We start from the raw sequence: 16,089 nt of genomic DNA on the forward strand, positions 1-16,089 counted from the left end.
CATCCTTCCCACCCACCCCACAAAGGCAAACACCGTGAAAAAACTTCTCCAAAGCTAACTTTGGGCTCCTAACAACAGAGGTGGCTAACTTCACAGTACCCATGCAAATGGAGAATAGTTGGATGACTGACAAATCATACACCAATGCACTCTACAAACATGTACAGAAATGCATGGATCTTGCCATACCCAATAGAACCAAGACACCCTCCTCCTAAAAAAGAAGCCAATCTGGTAGTCACCTGCCATAAACATACTTTACAACAGAAGGAGGAAACTGATGCAGAATAAGGTGAAGTCCCAAGACTGGAAAAACTTCCTTATCAGCCTCAGCAAAAAATTGAGATCCCTCATCAAATCCTCTAAAGCTAGCTATGAAAACAGAATTGCAGCAGATAGTAAAGACAACCACAAGGCCTTCTACAATTATGTAAAGAATCTCCACGATAATACCCATATTTGCTCTGAGCTACTGCAGAATGGTACCTCCTATACCGAACCAACAGATATTGCCAATATACTGGTCGACAGATTCAGTGCCATCTTTACCACTCTCTCCCTCACCAAAGGACCAATCGCAAGTAGATTGCCAGGCACCCAGTATTACTGCTGCACAGGTTAAATCAGCACTGTCCAAGGCCAAGAATACAGCTTCTGTGGGACCTGACAATATCCCTGGCTGTGTTCAACATGAACTACAGAGTGAACTGGCACCTCACCTGTGTGCCCTGTTCAGTCACAGCATCACCTCAAGCTTTGTCCCTACTGAATGGCACACTGCTATAGTCATCCCTCTCCACAAAGGAGGAGCGACTACAGACCCTGGGAACTATCGCCCCATTAGCCTGATGACGCTGATATGCAAAGCTATGGAATGCATCATCATAGACCTAATAAACAAGGATATAGGGAATCTCCAAACTCTGGATCCCACACAGTTTGGTTTTGTGAAGGGTAGATCATGCCTGTTCAACCTGGACAACCTCTTTGAATCAGTCACCAGAGCTGTGGATGAAGGCAAGGTGGTTCATACAGCCTACCTTGATCTGGCCAAAGCCTTTGATACCATTCCCCACTCAGAATTATAGAAAAACTCACTAAACCAGGCATCAACCCCTATATCACTAGGTGGGTTGCAAACTAGCTTACAGATAGAACCCACAGTGTGAAAGCAGCTGACTCCAAGTCAGACTGCCAACCAGGCACAAGTGGAGTCCCACAGGGTTTTGGTCTTGGGTCCTCTCCTGTTTGGTGTCTACTTCTCTGAAGTCCAGGCCAACAAGAAGGGACTCTGGGTGACACTGCTTGCAGACAGTTGCAAGTTGGGAGCTATTATTAACTCCCCAAGTGATGTTGACATCCTGAAGAAAGGACTCACCGAGACCAATGACTGGTGTCAGAACCATGGTCTTAAGCTCAATGCCAAATAATGTGTCATCATCCCCAATGGGAAAAACCCAGTTCCCATGAATTACCACATCAGTGATAGTCCACTGAACAAAGAAGGCATTATAAGAGATCTGGGAACACAGGTTGACAGCAACCTCTCTTTTGACCACCACATTGCCACTGTGTTTCATCCAGGAAGAAAGGGGTCTTGTCCCCTCTACTCTTCCCTCATTATAGGCCAGTCATCAGTACAATGCCTCATTTTGGCATACTACTTTACTAGACACTGCAACAACTGGGAGGCCACACAAAAGTACCCTAACAAAGGATCCTCCTTAAACACTTATCCTATATGGACAGACTAAAAAAAAACTCCAACTATTCTCTGTCTCATATTGTCTACTTAGAGCTGATCTCTGCTTGACTTAGAAAGCCATGTCTGACCCAGCTCTGTTAGAAATGCTACATCTAAAGATATCCCAATCCCTCCACACCACACGCTCCAGAAACCTCAACTACATTACCACAATCAGCAGAAAGAGCTGGAGGGACAGGATGTTCTTCATTTTCTTGCCTCAGTGTTTTACGGATGTCAGAAAAAAAGTGAATAACTTATACTTGTTTCTTTGTGTATTCCTTGTTTGGGGGCCTAGACGCGACGTCTCAGGGGAGACTTTTTTTGCAGGACTTCTGTTTCCAAGGCTCTCCCCAGAGGCAGGCCAGCTGATTCTCGGAAAAGGCTAGGGAATTTTTTTTTTACCCCCCCATAGGCCCTTGGCCTTACCCCTTTGCAGAGGCTTCACTTAATCCTGATTCTCTGCCTCCTGCCTGTGTTAAAACGGGATAGGTATTGCAGGGTACCTGAGGCTCATGGCGGACCCAGAAACTATAGTCAGGGGACCTAAGGGTGTCAAAGGCTGTTGTAAAAAAAAAAATCTCCTCTAGATAAAGAAGCCAGAGCTTTGATAGATGGGGAAAGTCTATACATACATCGTCTACCCCTAGCTATGAGGGGTTTGAGTTGCAGCAGAAATATGTTGACTTATCCAAAAACTTTCTTCTTTCTCAATTGATTGAAGTCTTAGGTAAAGGAAGGCAAGGCATGTAAAGAATTTGCAAGACAGGCATGTCTCTGGATTCTGATACTGTGCAGTACATTCTTTACAGTGTTGTGCGTCTAGGGTGAGGGTGTCCAGGTCTGCATTCTTACATGACTGGCAGCACGCAGTCCTGAATAATAGGAGAACAAGTTTTGGATGCAGAATTTAAGTCCAGGATGTTGTTTGGTTGCTTTGTTTGATGTTGCTTGAAAATCTGATGTGTCACCGGAGGAATCTGAGACAAGGAAAAGGCTACTAAGGGGTGGACATATCTCCTTCCAATGACCTACTATTTCAGCTGCCAGATCCTTTCCTTGCCGCAGCACCTTTTTTGAGAGGGACTCACTCTCTCTTCAAAAATGGAATTTGATGTTGATTACACAAAATGGTATTGGATATCATACACCAGGGTTACAAGTTTTTTTTTCCATACTTGCTCCTTTCAGACTAGAGGCTCACAAACAAATTTCTCTACTACTTCAAATATTTATTCTCGCCTGTTTCTAGTACCAAAAGAAAAACACACGAGACCAATTTTTGATTTTATTCATCAACAACACACACATGACTGGACCAAGTTCAAAATGTTGACCTCTGCTGGGCAAAGACACTGGATGGTGACTCTATCTCACAAGAGGGGACCTTTCATCATTCCTATCAGGCCCCCAGTTGCAGGAAGTATATGCGCTGGGGTGGACTTTTTATCATTCTTCTGCATTGCTGGCGGGTATTCTGTGAACGAAAATAAAGTCCAGTCTCTAGGCTCTCTCATGACATGTGCTTCTGGGTGTGTGAGACTGATACACCCAGATGGCGGTCCAGGCTGACTGCAAGACAGTCCTTCAGCCTTGGGGTTCATGGCATCTTGTATTTCTCTACTTCCCAATGCCAACTGCATATGAGGAAGCTGAAGCTACAATGGTAGAATGTGGCTTGCATTCAAAAGGAATTTTTGGTGGGGCTCAGAATGTGTCACCTAAACAAGGGACTCTCTGTGACCCCCCGGCCAGAGAGATTTTAGCGACAGATGCCTCATGATGCAGACAAAGCTTGGGGAGCTCATCTAAATGGTGGATGGGGGTACAGCACGTGGCCCTGCAGAGCTTCAACACATATCAACTTCAAGAGGAAGGAGATGTTAGCAGTCAATTGATAGCTTGCTTCTTCTTCAAGGATTCTCAGTCCAGGCAGGTCAAACATTCACAACACACACAACTGTGTCAACATCAACAACTATGCAGACAAGCAATGATTTTGTGGGAGACTGCTCTCAGTTTACAGCTAAATCTTCTTGCAGGGAGGTTTCTGCCAGCCAAGAACTCTCTTTTAGCAGATGTGTGAGCAGACAAATTATGGATCCCCACGAGTGGAAATTGGATCCTCATGTATTTCCAGAGATTGACAGTGTTATGGGGGACTCCAGACATAGATCTGTTAACTTTCTCCACTAATTACCCAAAGTTTTAACATGATTTTAATAGCTCCAGATTGGCCTCGACAGCACTGGTACCCCATTACTGAAGAAGTCTATGGGGCCTCCATGGGCCTTGCTTTCGATTTCCTCACTCCTGCTGTCTCAGGAGAATTTAAACCCTGGAGGTCTCAGCTTTCCCAACAAAACAAGTTTTGAATGTTAGGCCCAAAAGGCCTAGACAAGGAAACGAATGGAGGAGATTTTTTTTGGGTACAGCAAAAGGACTTTGATGTTTCTATTTCTGCTCACTATGACTGTGACCCCCACATTGTTTTTTCAGCCTTTGTTTAACCAATTCCTTAGAGGGGCAAAGAAGAAGACCCCCACGTGAGGAGTCCTCAATTTTGTGTTGGAGAAACTCACTCTAAAACTTTTTGAGCCTGCAGCATCTGCAGAGTTGAAATATTTAGAAGGGTTTCTGAAATACAGGCCCTTATGGCAGTTGAGCCTTTTTATTTTCCACCTTTTATGCCTAAAAGTGGTTTCTAGTGGCTTTACCAAAAAACCAATTCATTTGCCTACTTTTTATGCAAACCCCAAAATAAAGGGGAAGGATTTTGCACACTTTGGATATACACAGAGTTGTTAGACATTGTTATTTGAGCAGAACTAAAAGGTTCAGGTCAGCAGTTGTTTGTTTTGTTTTCTTTTTTTTGGGTTCTCTCAAACCTGTTTTTCAAAACGTTCAGTGCATACTTTCTCTAAGCACCCCTTTCACCACTTTATCTAAATCTAATATTGTAAATATGATTAGTGCACGGGTGGTTGGTTAGTTTTGCTGGTTTTGGCTTTGGCCTTTTTGTTAGGGCCTTCTGACATCTGGGGCTGGTCATGCGCTTGTACCCCCCCTGATGTCAGTTTTAAGCGCCTTGACCGGCGTCAGCCTAATACTTTGGTATTCGGGCCTAATCGAGGAGGACTACCCATATGTAAGGACTGCAGCAATGTGGATCTTCAAACATCTACATTTATGGTAGGTACAGAACTGTACTTTCATAACCAAGAGACTGCCCATGCTATGGAATAGACTTCCCATACATGTCAAACAGAGCACCTCAGTGGCCCTCTTCAACAGAAATCTTGATGAGTGGATGGGAAATAGTAAATTCACCCCGGGGATCACTCCAGTGTCTCTACTCGACAGAGGCACTGGGAACTAAGGTCTGGTGACACAATGCCAGGGTAATCCTATGGGCTAGGCATGCAATAGTCATGGTGACAATATACAAATCTGAATTAGGTAGGTATACTTCACCTCCTGGACTGATATAATAATGGAGTCATTTGATGTGGTGCTGCAGGGTGGTAAACACCCTCTACTACACTGCAGAGCTATTGCAATCTTGCCTAAGATTTTTTAATTACTCTACCTAAATAAGATGCAGATTTTTTTTTAACTGACAAGTGTTTGTTGTGTATTTTTTATACCAACCTGCACATGTATTTCATGATAATATCAAAGAGATGAAGAAACTATTTATCAAGAAAAGTAAACTTTTGATGGGAGGTAAAATATAACTGTATCATAACTTAATTGCTTTCATATTAAATAGTTTAGTTGTAGTGAAATATTAAATTCAAATAAGGTGTTTTCTTATTTGGTAAAAATAAAGGGACAGTAGATGTACAGGATATATTTTAGAATTATCTGATGCTACCTAATTTCTTGGATGTCATTATTTCTCATAATTTATTTAATAGAGGTTCATTCCATTAATAAACAGTGGGCAGCATTACAAACCTGGAAATCCATTGACATGAGAAAAAATGTTTAGAGAATTTTTTTTTAAATTAATGCCTGTACTTGTGTCTGCAGGTGTAATGTTTTAATATTTTTTCATGGATAATTGCAGTTATGTAATACCTAAAATAAAGTACCTGTTCAATTTACAAAATGTTTTTGTGAAATAGCTCTGCATACTGTTTGTTCAGTCTTCATATTTGCCACTATGTCTCTATATTTGGGTCTATGATAAGCCATTGAATGAAAATTAACTCGAAAGGCTAAAGATCGAACCATATGCATTGAACGTTCGCTTACCGAACGTTCATTCCAGCAAACGAGTGAGATAAGGAAAGTGACTAGTTGTCCAACACTTCCCCATCTGCCCTTTTCCCCATTGTAGTGTAGCCTTGAAGTTGATATATATAGTTGGGGGGGGGTGAAGCCCCCCCACCTGGGTGGATTTGAAATACGTAATTGTTTGAGATGGGGAAGTGTTGGACAACTAGTTACTTTCCCTGTCTCACTTGATCGCTGAAGTGAATGTTCATTAAGTGAAGTTTCAATGTTTAGCTGTTTGAGTGAATTTTCATTCGATGGCTGAACAAAGACCCTCTATATTTTCCATATAACCTTTAATGTTTTATTTACTATTGATATGTTCTTATCACAGGTCTGAACATATTGCCATTGAAAGACAAGGAATTCATAAAGGTTCCACTAAATGGACAGTAGAGTACATTTTTTGTATTCAAGAGCATCCCTTCCACATTGCTTGTGCTGTCTATTCACTCAGAAAGGCTACAGTCTGTTTTTAAAGCACATGGGTCTGAAATGTTTACAACTAAATTCTAATCTTTTTAAATTTTTAATCATTATTTTTATAGAGGGTGACTCTATCCTAAAATAGTCAAGAAGTTAATTGAAAAATATAGGTCTTATTGCTGGACATACATTTTGTAAAATTTCCCCACTGTAATATCAATGGCCATTAATTATTAAATATTTAATTATTGTTATTATCCATTTTTATAGGTAAAAGAATATGCTTTCATCCCTGTGTTAGTTAACTAGAAATGGTTTAATTTCCGCAATAGTTACAAATAAACTTGTGATAATATCAATCATGATATTATTAAAACGGATCATCTCTTAATTATTTTGTCCCTTGTTGTTCTAATTTCATTTTTTAGTTTCTTTGTTAAATCAAAATGCATTAATTTTGCCAGCATTTCAGAAAATCTGTTTTAAATTATGACTGTTATTTAGTTACTTTACAATCGCTAAGTCGTGTGATCTTTTAATTTCATTTCATTGACAAATTTGTCAGAATTTATCTGTCATAATTTTCTGTATACATCTGAAACTATTATACTGTTATATTTTTACAACACTCCTTTAATTACTGGTATTTTCAAATATCAGCTGTATCAAATAGATATAGACAGATTTCATAATGTATATTCCAAATGAATTTCATGTTGCAAGTATCAAACGGGTAAATCTAAACTGGTACCCCCAAATTCGTGTATTTGCATTTGAATATATTTGCATTTGAGTATTATCTCTAAGTAGGGTTTAAACTTGCTTTTCATATGCTTATTTTTCTGTCCATTAAACAACCACACTTAAAGCAGTACATGTTTACAAAAAAAAAATGATATACCCCATTTCCTGAGTTACTAGAAAAAGTGGCTGAAATAAAAACAAAATGCATTCTTAAATTCTTTTGGAGCTAATAGTACATATATATGCCCAAGGATTCATTAAATGGGCTAGTGCAAATAGTATGTCTTATGCTAGAAAGGAGTGCTCCCACAACACAGTATTTTGTGATTCAGGGACATGTTCACCATGATGAGGAAAGACCTTATTATCAGTTAATTTGCATATCTCTATAGCTACAGTTACTACTGCTATGTGCAGATCATTGCCGATCTGTACATCACAGTAGCTAATTGCTGCAACCACATCATGTAAGCCTAATAATCCCCTGTTAATCTTCTGCATACAAATATGTAATAAAATACACACACACACACCACAGTCCCCATACATGTCCCTGAACTGTCTTCCCTTCCACTGTTTCATGATCCTCCCAACCCCCATCCCCATACATTTTGATTCATAGGTGAATACTAGGCTAACTGCCCTTAAAGGCCTTTTTCACCCTAGCCAGTAACCCATTGTCAGAATCAGTCCCTGCATCTTGTGTGTATGAGGTGAAAACATTAACCATTGTGTCAAACTCACCCAAGGCAGGAACGTTTAGAGTACTCCTTTTTATCTAGTGTTTCTCCTCACCCTAATCCCTGTAACAGTTTATGTACGTGCCTCTATGGCACAGTTGTGGTGGGCCTGGTGGCTAGAGTTTCCCCCACTCCCCAGTCCTCATTATTAAGTGTCATTATGAAACAAGTTTATTATTCCTTGTGGGTAGTGGCTACCCCCAACCCCTGTGCTACTTTAGTTTTCTGTAGAAGAACATGGCCTTTTGTCTGTGTTCACTACTGTGACGTGGTGTGACTGGCCATGCTGATTTACACATACAAGGGATTTCCTGAATTGCTTGACAAGTAGAAGACTTCCTCAGGCCAGTTCAAGCAGATAGAGCACATGGCTAATTGACAGAGCACATGGCTAATTAACATATGCCTATTTCCCAGAATGCTTCATTTGCACTTAGCATTCAGCATGTCTGCAACCAGCCCCTACATAGAGCTGTATAACTTTTATTAGAGCAGCATGCACACTGTATTAGGACTGTTTCAGAACTCATAGTGGTTACCATGCCATGTACCCAAAGGTATGCACGTCACAGTATCTTTATGGAATTCCCTTTGGTCCGTGTCTCTTTTTTAAATCACATTACCTCATATAAGACATGATCTTTTAGAAGTTCTATTATTTTGATTACTAGTCCTTACAATTATTATTATCCATATTGTTGTTATTTTACATCATTGTTAAACAATGTATTTATACCTTAAGTCTAACTCTCCTTCTCACATACACACACACATATATACATGCATAAATTTAATGCTCAGACTGCTTCAGTGTTTTCCTCAAGCTAATTACTTGTCTGGTGATTCTCATATTCTAACTTGTGAATCCACTGCTGTCTTTATTATTCATTTGCTCTAATAAGACTTACTTTTTTATGACATTATGAATAAAACCATAAATGACTGATTAATGTTTAAGGGTCCATCGTGTTTCATAAGTTTATGACAATCCCAGTTAGTCATCATATTGCCAATTTGATTATAAAAGCTTTTATTTATAGGCAATTGTCTTTTTACTTGGGTTTCTAAAAAATAATTTCCCATTTCAAACTATCATGGGTTATACAGTACTAACTACCATGTTCTTCAATAGATTTATTACTCTAACACATCCAATATTTTATTAGCTCCTCTAGATCTCTCAAGGCAGTCCTGGGGTACATTTTCTGTTTCCCATCCATAAATCCAAGTTGTGCTTGAATATAAACAGGGATGAACTTTGTTTATGTGGCTGTGGAATCTGTTCCAGAGCAGTGGTATCCTCTGCGAGATATACCTGTTCTTTCAAACTGTTCTGTTGATGTTGCAGAAGAGGTTTATATCTTTGAACTGAATATTTCTAATGTCATTTGATTTGCTGATGTTAGTAAATCCATGAATATTGGGGTGAAGGATGCCTTCTATGCCAGATGCAGGTCACCTCTTAGCAGCCTGTAAGATACCAAGTATAGTGACAGGGTTTTGAGTTGGTCCATTTAAGACATGTTCTTAAGGCCTTGTATCCTTTTAGTGAGGTATCTCTGTTGGTGTTCCAGTTGTTGCATGTGTTTGGACAGATACATACCAAAGGGAGCATTATATTTAAGGATTGGTCGAATGTAGGCTGAGTAAAGGGGGGAGCATTATATTTAAGGATTGGTCTAATGTGGGCTGAGTAAAGGGGGGAGCATTATATTTAAGGATTGGTCTAATGTGGGCTGAGTAAAGGGGGGCAGTGACATCCCTAAATCTAGACACAATCCCTTTGTTTATAAACTGTGCAATATAGAATGACTTTCGTACAACAATGGACATATGTTGGTCAAACATTAGATCACCATCCTCATAAGTTCCAGAATCCTAAACAACTGGGTCAGCTATCAGGGGTGTATTGTTAATGTGGTAGTTCTCTTGGATAGATGACTTCCCAAAGGATACAATAATGCATTTTTGGCAACAGTTTTTTATTTGGGACAAACCTTCTTGAAGGATGGTAAAGTCATTTATGGATTCACTGACTGCTCCTGTGCAATTATCTGCAAATTTAGTTAGCCAGAGCCCTTTGGTATTTGTATTTACTTCAGAAAAGGTCCCAGCACCAGCAGAGAAGGCTGGGGGACTCTACTGGTGACTTGTCTCTTTGTGGAAGTGACTTCCCCTATTTTGATTTCCTGTGTCCTATATGTGGGCCACTTGGCAATTTAGCAGGTGACATAGTGGTTTATTCCCAGTTTATTTATCTTTTTTCCCATGCCTAAGTAGGGAATTGTGTCTTATTCCTTGCCCAGGTTGAGGTATGTGGTGTGTACCATGTTGCCTTCATCCATTGCTTTGGTGGCCTTTTCAAAAAATCCATCAGGTTGACTAAGCATGGCCTGCCTTTGATGAATCCAAACTGAAAGAGGTCCAGAGTGTGAGGATCTATATGTTCTATGTTCTGATTGATTAGTGGCATGATAAGTCTTTCCATGGCTTTGCACACGAGGCTGGTTGGACTTACGGGTCTGTCAAAGGCCCTCTTTTATGCAGGGGAATGGCTGTAACTGCTCTCCATTCACTTGGAACCAACCCAGCATGATGGTTGGGATTGAACAGTGTTGTTAGGGGTGATGCTAAATTATACTTCATGTTATTAAGCTGCATTCAGAGATATTGTTAGGACCCATCAATGCAGTATTATTAGCTTTTAATATCACTTGCAGAACTTGGTATAGTGTGATTGCTAGAGGTGAGCCAGTTTCAGGTATATCTTGAGGGACAGACAGAGGGGAGTGAGGGGTAAAGTTAGTGCTAAATTTGTTGACCAGTAGGTTTGCTATGTCTTCAGCCTCAGCCTAGGTAACATTCATTCTCAAACAGCTCAGTGCATTGCTGTGTTGTGCTTTTGAGATAACAAACATAACTAAAAAAATACCTTGTGATTGTCTTTGGCCTGGGTAGCTATTTTAGCCTTAGACTTCACTTTTGTAGATTTTAGTAAGCTCCTGAGTTATTCATTTATTTCATTGACAAAGGCTCTAACATTTTGAAAATTACTCTTCTTTGGTCAAAATTATTTTCCTTTTATTATAAAGCGTATTGATATTATGGTTCCACCATGTGGGTTTGTTTCTGGAGTTTGTCCTGCACTTGTTCCTATGGAGTATAGTTGCATTTGTGCAGCTGTTTACATACTGTTATAGTGTGCTGGTGTACATTTCTGCTTATTCAGTGAAGTTACCTGTGTTTGGTGGAGATTTGAAGTTTGCCAGTGCATCACTTAGGAGAAGGTAGATTGTCTTAAAGAAAATCCTAAAAGTACATTGTAAGGAAGGGATTTCTTATTTCAGTTCTGTTTCAAGGGAGACTGATTTATGGTCAGACCTAACAAGTAATAAAGATATGCAAGGGACACTGCGAGATGCCCCCATATTAGTAAGAACAAAATCCAACATGTTATTTCCATCCCCACTAGGTAGTCTGACTACATTGTTCCAGGCCATTTGTATTGACAAATTTCAGGAATCTATGTGCTTGTGCACTAATGGTGGTGTAGGCTTCCCAGTCTGTAGTTGGATATCTTAGATGGTATTGGGTTTAATACTGAGTGATTCTACATTCTGTAGATAGACATTGTGGCTTTCTTGGGTCATAGAGGGAATTCTATATTAAGCTAGGCTCTAGTGCATCATACTGCTTTACCACCCTTGATGTGGGTCTGTTCTGGATGTAGATTGCAACAATTCCACTTTTTTCCCTTCCTGTGTAGTAGTTGGTCTGAACTTGTGGAAGGCATTTATAGCCCTGCACAGCTGGAGTGCTCTCTGCTATTTTAAGTCATGTCTCAGTCACTACACAGATGTCAACATCCTCCAATATTTGAAGGGCTTATAGCGAGTGGAGTTTCTTGCATAGGCTCCTGGCATTGATCAGTAACACTTTCATATTTTCCTTTGCCTGTTTTCAGTAGGTTTATCAGGATGGCATTGCCTTAAAGAGGCACAATGGGGTTGGACAATGTCTTTGCCAATACTCAAACCTCAATAGGAGACAGATGCAGCCCATCCTTGGTAAAACAGTGTGGTCTGTCAATCATATCCGCCCAAGCTGACAAATGTTGGAACCCATTTGAATAACACCAGAAACCATGACAGTTATTGAATTCAATTATTTTTTGTTCATATTGCGACATCATCCTTGGAGAAAGCAGAATGATACTCAATGCTTGGCTCATACCCACCTTGAACACAGTCTAAGAGCACCATCATGTCTCTCTTCATATATTCCAGGGAAGTACACAAAGTCATTGATACCAGCATGAACTATGATAGAGGCATGCTGGTACTTGTAGTTCAAGGACATGAGTATATGCATGATCTGATGGATCCTGGCACCAGACAATCAACTAACCATCACTCTTTCCTTGCTCAGACTGATAAGAGGCACATCTGCATGCCTTATGATAGTCACCTGTGACAACAATGTTTGGTTAGGTCAATGCCTGGACTCAGCATCTTGGGGCTGCTTGAGTTATGTGAGGAGGTAGGCTTAACCTGCTGAGTGTGCTTTGTGCCTATATAGTGTTCTAGAGGTCTGTGTGGTTTAGCCAAGTTAATCTTTAGAGCCTAAGCATATGATGGATTATGTGTATTGTGGTGACATTGAAGGGGTGTGATGTGTAATGTACTGCTTAAGATTATAGTGTCTGAGTTTGTTGTGTATGAGATGTTTGCCTCCAAGTATATTATATTTGTACATCTCTCACACACTAAGTTATGCTGTTTGAGTGATAGATGATCATCAGACAGCATGAGACGGTTCTTACACTGTCTCAAGATACCCATCTCAGTCAGGCTGGCTACAAAAGTTGTGGAAAGTGCTTGTCCATGATAACAGAAATGCCTCTTGGGGCAGGGGTAACTATAACTGCCTGGAGTTCAGTTTAAGGATAATATTTGAGTGGACTTGCTACTAAATAATTAACAGCTTGGTACGAAACTACTAGCCTGGAAGCTTCCTTCTGTTAACAGCAAGAACCAGTAAACTAATTATATTAAAAAAAACAATAATTTAATACTAAAATCAGTGCAAGCAGTATCAGTTTAATATTAAGCAATTTTATCAAATGCTTTTTAGCCTGGTGAGTAATTTAAGGGGAAAGACTTTGCAAAATGAGACTTGTGTGCCGATTAGTGGGGAGTGGGAAGGAATTAAATTATCATTATTATAAGAGACAGGCAGCAACAGACTCTAAGAACACAACTACAACAAGGCAGGAGGGAGATAAAAACAATTAGACCCATAACTCTGAGCTGACTGGCCTAGAACTTCTTTAATGTAATGAGTAGTCCTGAACTAGCCTGATATACACCCAGTACATAAGAATGAAACTAAGGTCTAATACCAATAGTTAGACCACTTTAGTAGCAAAATGCAGTGCAGTGCACGTACTGAAATTACCAGTATAGACCTTAGCTAAAGCAGATACAGATTGTTAAAATTAATTTAAAATCAAATCAAGAAATGAAATATTTATCTTATAGGTGAGGTTCATAGGTGAGTAAGTACTAGGCTAGCTGCCTTTATTGGCTATTTTAAACCTAGCCAGTTTCCACTTCAAAGGTGAGAATGGGCTTGCTTGATGATTTCAGGCCCTTCTCTGCCTAAAGCAAAGGGAAGAAACAACTGTTTAGCTTGATAAACTCATGGCATCCACTTTAGGTAGAACTTGAAATGACAATAGACAATCAGGGAAGGAAGGGCTGTTTCTCTCCACATTTATCCCCAAAGGAGAAATGAGAAAATAAGTAGACTAGTTCAAGAAAAGTTCATATACCACTTTCTTTCTTTCTCTATGTAATGGAACTCTTACAATGTATTACAGTATTACGATATTTTGCTTGGGTTTCTGAAAAATAAAACAGTGAAAGAAACTTTTCTGTGTGGATTTTTTTTTTCAATTCCTATATGTATAGTTAATCACTAAATATTAAAAAGCAGAAACAAGCAGAAAATGATGGTAGAAGTAGCGAACTCATAAATGTTCTAAATCAAAATATAAAAACTTATTTTGAAATATTATTAATATTATACAGAATTATTAACACTAGTAGGTCTTCAGAAGTATCCAAACAGGGTAGACAGTCTGTTTCAAGTTGAAAGTCCTTTATTAAGCACACAAACAACTGATCCAAGCAAAACAAAAAATAAACAGAACTATAGTTTCATCCCAAACTTTCTAGCTATATATCTGTTATCACCTCCCTATTATGCTGTCGCAGACGCAGGTTGTCGAATGCATCTTTGTCGAACTGTAAACCGTGAAAAGGCAAAATAACGAAGCGGCTTTTCAGCAAATTCTTTCCCTGAGAAAGAATTTGATTGGCCACTTTCACTACTTTGCCTTTTCAGCACAGTAGTGCAATCTCAGAGTTGGTATATTAAAGTAGGGAGGTGTGGGGGACACAGCCCCCCACATTAAGTAATGTTTTAACCTTTTTTTTTTTTTTTTTTTTTTTTTTGGAACAGCGATTGTTTACCATTGGAAAATAATCACTGTTCTGAAGTTTCGACGGTTTTAGCTTTCGCTTAACTGGGGACAATTATCTGTCTTTGCTCTTCTGAGTGTGTGATATGATAATGTAGACCCCTGTTATCAGGTATGGGCGTGGTTTATTTTGTTGTAAAACAAACCCCAGGATTCCGCAAGCTCTGCAGGAATAGTGCAAGAGCTGCTGCAGGCAATATGGCCAACGTGTGATCCAGGAATAAGCTCCCGGGACATGCGCAAGCAGTCCTGCACTATTCCTGCACTAACCCAGTCGTATGCTAATTATCTCATTTGCTGTTGAAAAATATGCAAATGAGGTGAATTAGGATCCAGGAAGCAGGCAGACGTCCATGCAGGAATAGTGTAAACTGCAGAAATGTATTCAGCCAGTAGCTGAATACATTTCTGCAAACTACAAAATGGAGGCATGACAGCTTGTAAAAAAGCTTGTATTATAAGGGTAAGGCATGCCAATGGCCAAATATATGGCCATAGGCATGAAAAACAGTTTCAAAATTATAAAAAATATATATTTTTTTGGCCGATTTAGGCCATTTAAGTGTAGGGTAGTGGTTAGCAAACGGGATCGGCCCAGAAATAAGAAGAAAAGCTGGAAATAAGCTTTTAAACCAAAATCATCATTTTGCCATAACAGTCAATGGCATGCATAACCCAACAAGACCATGGAACAGTGGTTGCTAAGGAGGAAGGCTGGCAGTTTTGTAACCATGCATTAGTAGTCAGTTCTATACAAATGAGGGGAATGATACTGAATCACAGATTTCCCCTCAGTGCTAGCTTGCACCCAACCATGTAGGTGCAATACCACCATGGTCTAAGCCTAAGAGCTAGATGACCTCATGAGGGGGAGTGTCATGACTGCTGTAAGCTTATTGGAGCACAGTGGTCCATGTTTGCCCTTAGCTAAGCAAAGCTAAGGAAGGGGGGGGGTGTCTGAAGCTGCCTAGCAGTATTTACATTGCCTAAACAGGTGTGCGTGCCATGCATCGGGTTTTAAACAAAAAAAAAAAAAACAGCAAATAGCTCTGTTCACATCTGAGCACTGGGTTTACGTGGCGCACCTCGGGGCTGAAACGGGAAGGCAATGGGAAGGGAAAACAGCAATAGGAAGGTAATTAAGGAGAACTAGCATACCTGGCAGGTGAAATGTATCAGACTCAGCCAATTACACATGCAGCAGCCCAGCCCAGCATATTACTATAACATATGCAAACATCTTTCACTCTGATTTTTCCCACAAACTCTACACCACCGGTGTACACAGATGGCGAAATTTTACCAAACACAACCAACAAAATGATAGCGACTGCTGTTGCTCTCATAAATCAATATGTGGAAGAGGCTGACGGTGGTGAGGATGAGAATGCTGATGACCAACCCACAGTGAGGAGAAGGGAAGAGTGTACATACCCAGGGTAACCTACCAGGGGCTACATGAGCTGGTGATAGTGAAGCACTATAGGGTGGACAGGGACCTCCTACAGCAAATTGTTGAGCTGTGCCAGCCATGCCTCACACAGAACCAACAGAGGGGAACCCATCCCAGTGGATACCATGGTATGTGTAGGCTTAAGAATACTAGCCAC

At 40.0% G+C, this 16,089-nt stretch overlaps 1 protein-coding gene across 1 annotated transcript in view; it reads left to right on the forward strand.

Annotated features, from left to right (window-relative positions):
• ST6GALNAC5 (ST6 N-acetylgalactosaminide alpha-2,6-sialyltransferase 5) overlaps positions 1-16,089 on the forward strand; it is a 980,118-nt gene that overhangs the window by 831,406 nt on the left and 132,623 nt on the right. The gene's annotated exons all lie outside the window — the stretch shown is intronic.

The sequence above is a fragment of the Protopterus annectens genome, chromosome 10.part0, assembly GCF_019279795.1.
Source record: "Protopterus annectens isolate FY-2018-M chromosome 10.part0, PAN1.0, whole genome shotgun sequence".
Classification (NCBI taxonomy): domain Eukaryota; kingdom Metazoa; phylum Chordata; order Ceratodontiformes; family Protopteridae; genus Protopterus; species Protopterus annectens.